Raw genomic sequence first — 8,146 nt, 5'->3', positions numbered from 1 at the left:
TACAGATGTGGCTAAATACAATGGCTGCTGAATTTCAGGATTCCTGAGGGGGTAGTGTTAGTCTGCCACAATTGCTCAAATTCATTATTTCTTATTTACCCTGGCGGTCGACTCAGGCTTCCTCACCCTGTGCCTGATTTGCCTTTGCAGTGACCTTACTATGAGCTAGATGGCTAACAGTTCACAGACATGCAAAACGGATATAAAAATAGCATTATCTTTGCAGTGGCATTATAGGGGCTGGCAACATATCATTCACTGAGTCATTAGTAAGGCTGAGTGTTTCAGAATGAAGCAATTTGTTCATTTCGAAGGTAACTATTTTCAGTAGGCCTAGGCTAAAATGTTAGGCTATATGTTGGTGCTTTCCACAAAGAAAATGCAATCAAACGCAATTGCGCAAATGTGATAAATTAAGTAGCCTAATGTGTATAAGGTACTAATGTGTGGATGATATTTAATTTACAGTAATAAAAAAAAAAAGAAAATGTATATTTTCCTTCATTTACGTAATCCTTAGCAAAATGTCAAATATGAACTTGGAAATCAGATTGTAAACAGTGCTATGGTAAATTCTGATTGATTAAATGATTTTTTTTTAAAAACATCAGAGACAACAGCCCTATTTTAAAAATGACCTTTATGAGTGAGGAGCTGGTAGTTAGATCCATCAATTGAGTCCCAGGCATATCTGTTCCCTAATCAGACACAATGTTTGCTTCCATCTGGTAATTTGTGACAATCAAATGCTAATGCAGTAGGATTAGCCTTATTCTATTTACACTATATTTTCACTTATCTGGTCAATGAGTGCAGCATATGGAAGCTGAGGAGGAGCACACATCACAGGACATGGATATGGTCTGTGTTGCACAGGTCTCTCTCTGTTAGCCCCTCTGAGACTATGGCTGTGTTTGTAACAGATGGAGGGAAAGTCAGATCTGCACTGCAGGTCACAGCCATCTGCATACTAAATACCTCTCAGACCAGGAGAAAATCTGTGCATTTTACTTACTCATAATAGCTGAATATGTCTATGTGCGTGTGTGTGTGTGTGTGTGTGTGTGTGTGTGTGTTTGTGTGTGTGTGTGTGTGTGTGTGTGTGTGTGTGAATTAGGTATTCATTGGCACCCACAATGTGAGGCAAAGTGGTAAAGTAAACCTGTGTGATTTTGCAAGATTAGTCAGGAAAATGGTTTTCACACAACTTACATTTTGTTATATACTGTATGTTAAATTCATTATCAGTGCATTAATCTGTATTAATTAGATAAATGGCCAATTTTGTTGATGAAAATGCATTACAACTACCCTTGTCTGTCATTTCTGGCTCCTTAAGTCCAAGAAAGATAAAAAAATAAAAAATAAAAATCTATGTATTATTGAGGTCCCTTTTTCAGACTCTCTCACGTATTTCCATAGAAGCAAGCCCTGTATTCTTCTGTGCCAATGTCAGCATTTTTGGTCAGTTATTTCAATTACCAAACAAGCAAGGCAATAATTTATTGTGCCCAGGCTTAAGTATGATGGAAGACACTCTCGGGTAAGGCAAGGAGTGCAATCTATCCTCAGCTTTTCAGCAAACTTTCCATTCTGTTGCAGTTACAGACAATATGGGTCATAATGAGCTCGCTTACATTTTTGTCTTTATGGAGAACGATGTGCTGTCGGACTATAGGTCTTTCTGGCTATCACTATTGCTTTTTTATGCTACTGGAAATATATCACTACCGCAATCCAGTTGCCCCTCCATAAATTACAGTGTAAAAACATAATTTATCTCAGCCTTTGAAACCACCTTTCAGCCGGCTCTGAAAAAACTGCAAGCATAATATGCAGCATCACTGACTGAGGAGGTACACAGCGTTGTGAATCAGTTTATTAATGGCTGCACATGCTGTACAGTCCACAGAGGAAAATGTATTCATTTTCACTCATAAAGATTTGCTATGAATTTTATTTTCAATCTGCTAGTGCTAGGAATTAAGATGATACAAATCCTTCTGAGATAAAGGTGGTGTGAGAAATCTTTATCACATACAGTCAGTGCTGCTCCTTTGTCACAAAAAATACAGCCCCATCTGTTCTAAACAAATGTGTATTGAGTGACACAGGAAGAGAGCTTCTTGCTTTGATGATGCCACATTGCATGTGCCAGTTTCACATAGCCTTGGGCAGTAGACATAAAGTCACCGCATTACATGGAGCTCCCATTTAGGTATGTGTGAAGTTGTCACAGGCTCCTCTATATGCATTCTATCAGTAGGGCCTTCATCCTTGCACAGTCTTCTGGTGAGCTTCAGTAAAATGCTATGAATACACTGCTATGAATGAAACTCATTTGATGATCAGTTGGTGGTCGTAGCCTATAGTTTTTAAATATTACACATTCAGTTGGTGATCGTATAGTGCTACACAGTACACACATAACCAATCAAGACTAGATACTGAAACTTTCTTGTACAGTACCTGCACTAAGGAAGTGATTGAATACACTAGTCAGCCAACTGTTACTTTTGGTCCAGACTGTACCAGAGACTCATGTCCCCTACTCAGGACATGGGACATGATTCTGAGCTTGTGTGAATTAATGGTGAACTAAATAAATTCTCCAAACATTTTAAGTCTCAAAATGTTCAAAAACATTTGAAGTAATTTCCCTTTGGAAAGGCAGACATTAAGCACCTCAAACAGCAAATGTTTTTCATACACAATTCAAAGCCGTCAGAAGATTAAAAATTGAATATGTTATTATGCCTTTTATGTTGATATGGACAAATTGATTTAGTTGACTTCTTTTCCCTAATGAAATCCAATTAAAGCATCCAAGGCAGTCCTTGGGTCAAAACAAAGTTTACAACAGTGAATAACCCCATCACTGGGCTGTCCTCAGCATTGCCTATGAAGCTTTGAAGACAGATTTTCTCTCTTTCCAACTTCATAAAGATGTGAAAGCATTTGTAATAAATTATGAAATTAACCAATATTTTCTCAAGAATATACATATGCCTTTAAAAAATCATTATAAACCTGAATACAGAACCATTGCATTACCCTAGTACTGATGTCAATTACGTCAAAGTTAGAACCAACAGACTTCCTCCTTTTTTGTATTATTTCAGTAACATACCATACTACAGAATTTCCAAAATGATTAACATAAAATTAATGTACACTCAGTGAGCACTTTATTAGGTATTTATTTAAGTCTTCTGCTGCTGTAGCGTATCCACTTAGAGGTTTGACACATTGCGTGTTCAGAGATGCTCTTCTGCATGCCACTGTTGTAATATGCCGCTATTTGACCTCTCTCATTAACAAAGCATTTTTGCCCGCATCACTGGATGTTTTTTTTGTTTTTTGCACCATTCTCTGCATTCTCGAGAGACTGTTATGTGTGAAAATCCCAGGAGATCAGTTTCTGAGATACTCAAACCACCCTGTCTGGCACCAACAATCATTCCACAGTCAAAGTCACTGAGATCACATTTCTTCCCCATTCTGACATTTAGTCTGAAAAATTGCTGAATCTCTTGACCATGCCTGCATGCTTTTATGCCTTTAGTTGATGCTGCATGATTGGCTTATGAAATATTTGCATTAACAAGTTGGTGTACAGATCAACCTAATAAAGTGCTCACTAAGTGTATATTGTTTGTAGCATATATGTATACATTTTTGCAAGATTGCTTATGCAGTCATAACAATTCTCTTTTTCAAACAATTTTCTTTTCATTCGCAATATCACTATGCTGGAAAACCAATGTTTTGGCAGGAAAATCCACCCAACCGCTTCATATATCTTCTGCTGACGAAGAAAAATTGCTCAGTCTTGTTGTTTGCCCAGGTATTACTTAATGTAAGACGAATCTCAGTAAACAAAACGTGCATGACATATTTACTGTAAGAGGCTACTCAGAAACACCAAAGCAATACAAACAGATTATGGAAGAGCCTAGAAAAATACAATGCATTTATTTTTCTGAACACATTTTAAAGTGAAACTACTACATTTTAGTTTACTGGTTTTCTGACCAACTTAAAATATACTTCACATTAACAGTGACTATCTAGGATTGTCTAGCCTGTGTACTATACACTATGTACTGTCGCATTCTTACTTCAGATACAAATGACATGCCCAGCAATTTTATACATATTTCGTGTCATCCAAGCTCAGAATGTAATGTATTCCAAACATCTATGGGAGTTAATGAAGGAAGCTTTTTGCCAGGCCATAATCAAGAAACATTGTCCTAAATGCTGCCAATCAGCATAAACATTTTTTTAAACGCATTTCTGGCAAGAAAAAGAAATGCAAACTCTCAAAAATACCCAAATGTCTTTCCTTGTTCAGAGGGGTGCATGTTCACTGAGAACAGAATTAAATGCATTATGGGATGCAGAGTGGTTATGCTGAAGGAGAAGAATATGACGCACGGTACTGTCTGGGCTGTAATCAGCAGTTCTTGATGTTACAAGCTGTGTAAAATGCTGGCCTTGGTGATTGCGCTTTATCTGTAGTAATGTCAGGGCGATTGTGAAAGCGCCTCATCATCAGGTTGCCTTGTGCACTATGGCCTTGTTTATGTGAAGCAATCAGCAAAGATACAAGATGTCTGCCCTCTCAGTTCTTCTCGGTGAGAAGAAAACAACAATGAGGGAAATGGAGTGCCTACAAATGAGCACCTGCCAAAGGACAGGAAAGCGTTTTTTTCTATTGTCATACAAGGAAAAATTTGTCTTTGCTTCCTGTCCCTGGGTTCAGGGAAAACCCAACATGCAAGCTCATATGTGTCCAAAGCAACCATTTTCCATCTTTGGTTTTGGAACTTTTCACAAAAGAAAATAAAATAAATCACACTTTTCTTTCAAGAATGCATCTTGCAAAGCCAGTGCTCACAAATTGCTGTCTCCCAATGTTTCAGGGGCAACACTTAATTATGCTTTTGTACACTTTCAAATTCTGTGCACAGAGAATAGGCACTGATTGGACAACATGACTCCACTCGCTATAAATAAAACCATGCAATTGTGAATAAGTGGCGACATGGCTCAGGCAGTAAGAGCAGTCGTCTGGCAGTCGGAGGGTTGCCGGTTCGATCGCCCGCCTGGGCTGTGTCGAAGTGTCTCTGAGCAAGACACCTAACCCCCAAATGCCCCTGATGAGCTGGTTGGTGCCTTGCATGGCAGCCAATCGCTGTCGGTGTGTGAGTGTGTGTATGAATGGGTGAATGAGAAGCATCAATTGTACAGTGCTTTGGATAAAGGCGCTATATAAATGCCAACCATTTAAGTATATTTGTCATCAGGACATGGCATCATATTAGTTAATTTTGTGGTGTAAAGACGTTAGCTGGACGATCACAATAGGATGATCAAAAATCAAATTAATAACAGAAAAAATCATACAAATAATGAAAACTTGTTTTCAAGCCTTCAGAACCAAGCTTAGCCATCTTGTCCATCTTGTGCAGAATATGTCTAGTGCCTCCTGAGATATCATCTCAATGGTCCTGTGCTCTGATAGGTCAATCTATTGAGTCTGTTCTCAATCTCAATTCTGTTCACCCTCACTCTCACAAGGTACAGGGTTGCCAACTTTAGTCAACTGGCTGGAATGAGATTTTGTTAGTCAACTGGCAGATAAGTAATCTATTTCTTCCTGGTAACTCAAATTATTGTCACCCCTGGTTTAATACTTTGTGCAAACAGCCCTACCAAAGATGAGCCATGAGTCTTTTCCTACAATTTGTGATATGGTTAGAAAAAACATTTGGAGGGATTTTTGACCATTCCACCATGCAGAACTTTTCCGAATCATTGATGTCCCTGGGTTTGCACTTATGGAACCCGCCTCTTCAATTCCGAGCATAAGTTTTGGATGGGATTCAAGTCTGGAGACTGAGGAGGCCATTGCAGGAGAATCATTTTGTTTTCACCCAACCATTTCAGTGTGAATTTTGAAAATATTTTGACACTTTCTTGCACATATTTTTTTGGTTTCGACATATTTGGTCCATTTCCAATTGATTTCAGTCCAAAAATCTCCATTTTAAAACAGCTCGATTTTGGCCTGTTTTTCAGGTCCGCAGCTTATCATTTTAGCTGCTTCCCGGTGAGTCGTTTTTTGGATATTCTGACACTTTCTTGCACATATTTTTTTGTTTTTGACATATTTGGCCCATCTCCAATTCATTTCAGTCAAAAAAATCTGAATTTTAAAACAGCTCGATTTTGGCCTGTTTTTCAGATCCACGGCTTATTATTTTAGCTGCTTCCCGGTGAGTCGTTTTTTGGATATTTTGATACTTTCTTGCACATATTTTTTTGGTTTCATCATATTTGGCCCATTTCCAATTCATTTCAGTCATAATTTTTTTTTTTTTAAACAGCTCGATTTTGGCCTGTTTTTCAGGTCCACCGCTGCTTATCATTTTAACGGCTTCCTGGTGAGGCATTTTTTTAAAATATTTTGACCCTTTCTTGCACATATTTTTTTGGTTTTGTCATTTTTCGCCCATTTCCAATTCATTTCAGTCAAAAAAATCTCCATTGTAAAACAGCTCGATTTTGACCTGTTTTCCAGGTCCGCGGCTTATCATTTTAGCTGCTTACCGGTGAGGTGTTTTTGAAGATATTTTGACCCTTTCTTGCACATATTTTTTTGGTTTCATCATATTTGGGCCATTTCAAATTCATTTCAGTCGAAAAAATCAGAATTTTAAAACAGCTCAATTTTCAGATCCACGGCTTATCATTTTAGCTGCTTCCCAGTGAGGCGTTTTTGAAAATATTTTGACATTTTCAATCCAGCAACTATTGTTCATCGAGAATTCGGCAGCCCGACTCGTCACCAACCTTACAAAGACATGAAAAACGGGTCAAAATCGAGTTGTTTTAAAATTGAGATTTTTTCGACTGAAATGAATTGGAAATGGGCTAAATATGACAAAACCAAAAAAATATGTGCAAGTGTCTAAATATTTTCAAAAATGCCTCACTGGGAAGCAGCTAAAATGATATGCTGCGGACCTGAAAAACGGGCCAAATATGATGAAATAAAAAAATGTAAGCTTGATGTAAAATTGATGTCTGCCACTTGACGACGTTAACTTTTATGAATGTCTAGACTCTTTAAATAAAATATAAGCCTATATAAGCTAGTCAGATAAGTTACCCAGCTGGTTAATATTAAAGTTGGGGAGACTAACTAGATATTAGGCAAGCAGTTTTCGGCGTGCCGAAGGAAGGTTTCGGCTGGCAACGTGCAGCAGCTTACATACAGGAGGGAGCCCAACGAGTAAGGGGAGGCCATTTAAATAGGCCGCCTTCATATGTGAATGAACTGTGATAGGCAAACATCACTAATCACCTGAGCAATCAGTTGGTTCAGCTGGACCGTCTCGACTCTCATAGCCTGCCAGAACTGCGCTACGCTCTATAATTGAACCCGTATTTTGTATGCTGAAAATGTTTTTGCTGTGATTATAATTATTCCTATTCTGGTAATACCACATGAAGCAATTTCTCTAGTGTTCAGTGCCTGGAATGGGACAAGGCAGTTTCATTTCCATCACCTACATTTAAACATCTGTGCCCTTGGCCTCATGGCCCTTTATCTTCCTTATGTGAGCATGTAAACCTCCTGCTATATTTTCATAGCATCACCTTCCATTGTTTTAGAACTACTTTAGCTTCAGAGATCCAAATATATATATGTTATTGCAGTCTCTTTCACACACACACACACATACACATACACACACACACACACCTGATATTCAGATTCCTTATCTGCCTCCCCTTTTGTTTCAAAGATCCAAATCAAATAATGGTGCAGAGGTCTCATAAGCAAATAAAGCCCCCAGTGAAACCGTTGCATTGGAAGCAGATAAGACACATAAGTACCAAATTAACATGCTGACTAAATGCAAATATTTCTCACAATGATTGTCACATTGTCAGGCTAATGTGAGAGAGGATGGCAGTTGACATTAAATTGTGCATATGCAAAAACAAGCACATAAAGCAGGCTAAACTGTGGCGATACAATTAAACTTGAAATATGAAATATCTTCTAGTTTTTCTCTGTTCAGATGCCATTTGTGATTTGCAAGTTATGTCCATCACTTATCTTTGAGTA

This window comes from Conger conger, chromosome 4, assembly GCF_963514075.1.
Source record: "Conger conger chromosome 4, fConCon1.1, whole genome shotgun sequence".
In the NCBI taxonomy this organism is placed as follows: domain Eukaryota; kingdom Metazoa; phylum Chordata; class Actinopteri; order Anguilliformes; family Congridae; genus Conger; species Conger conger.
The sequence above is the reverse complement of the archived record's forward strand: the minus strand, read 5'-3'. Positions refer to the sequence as shown.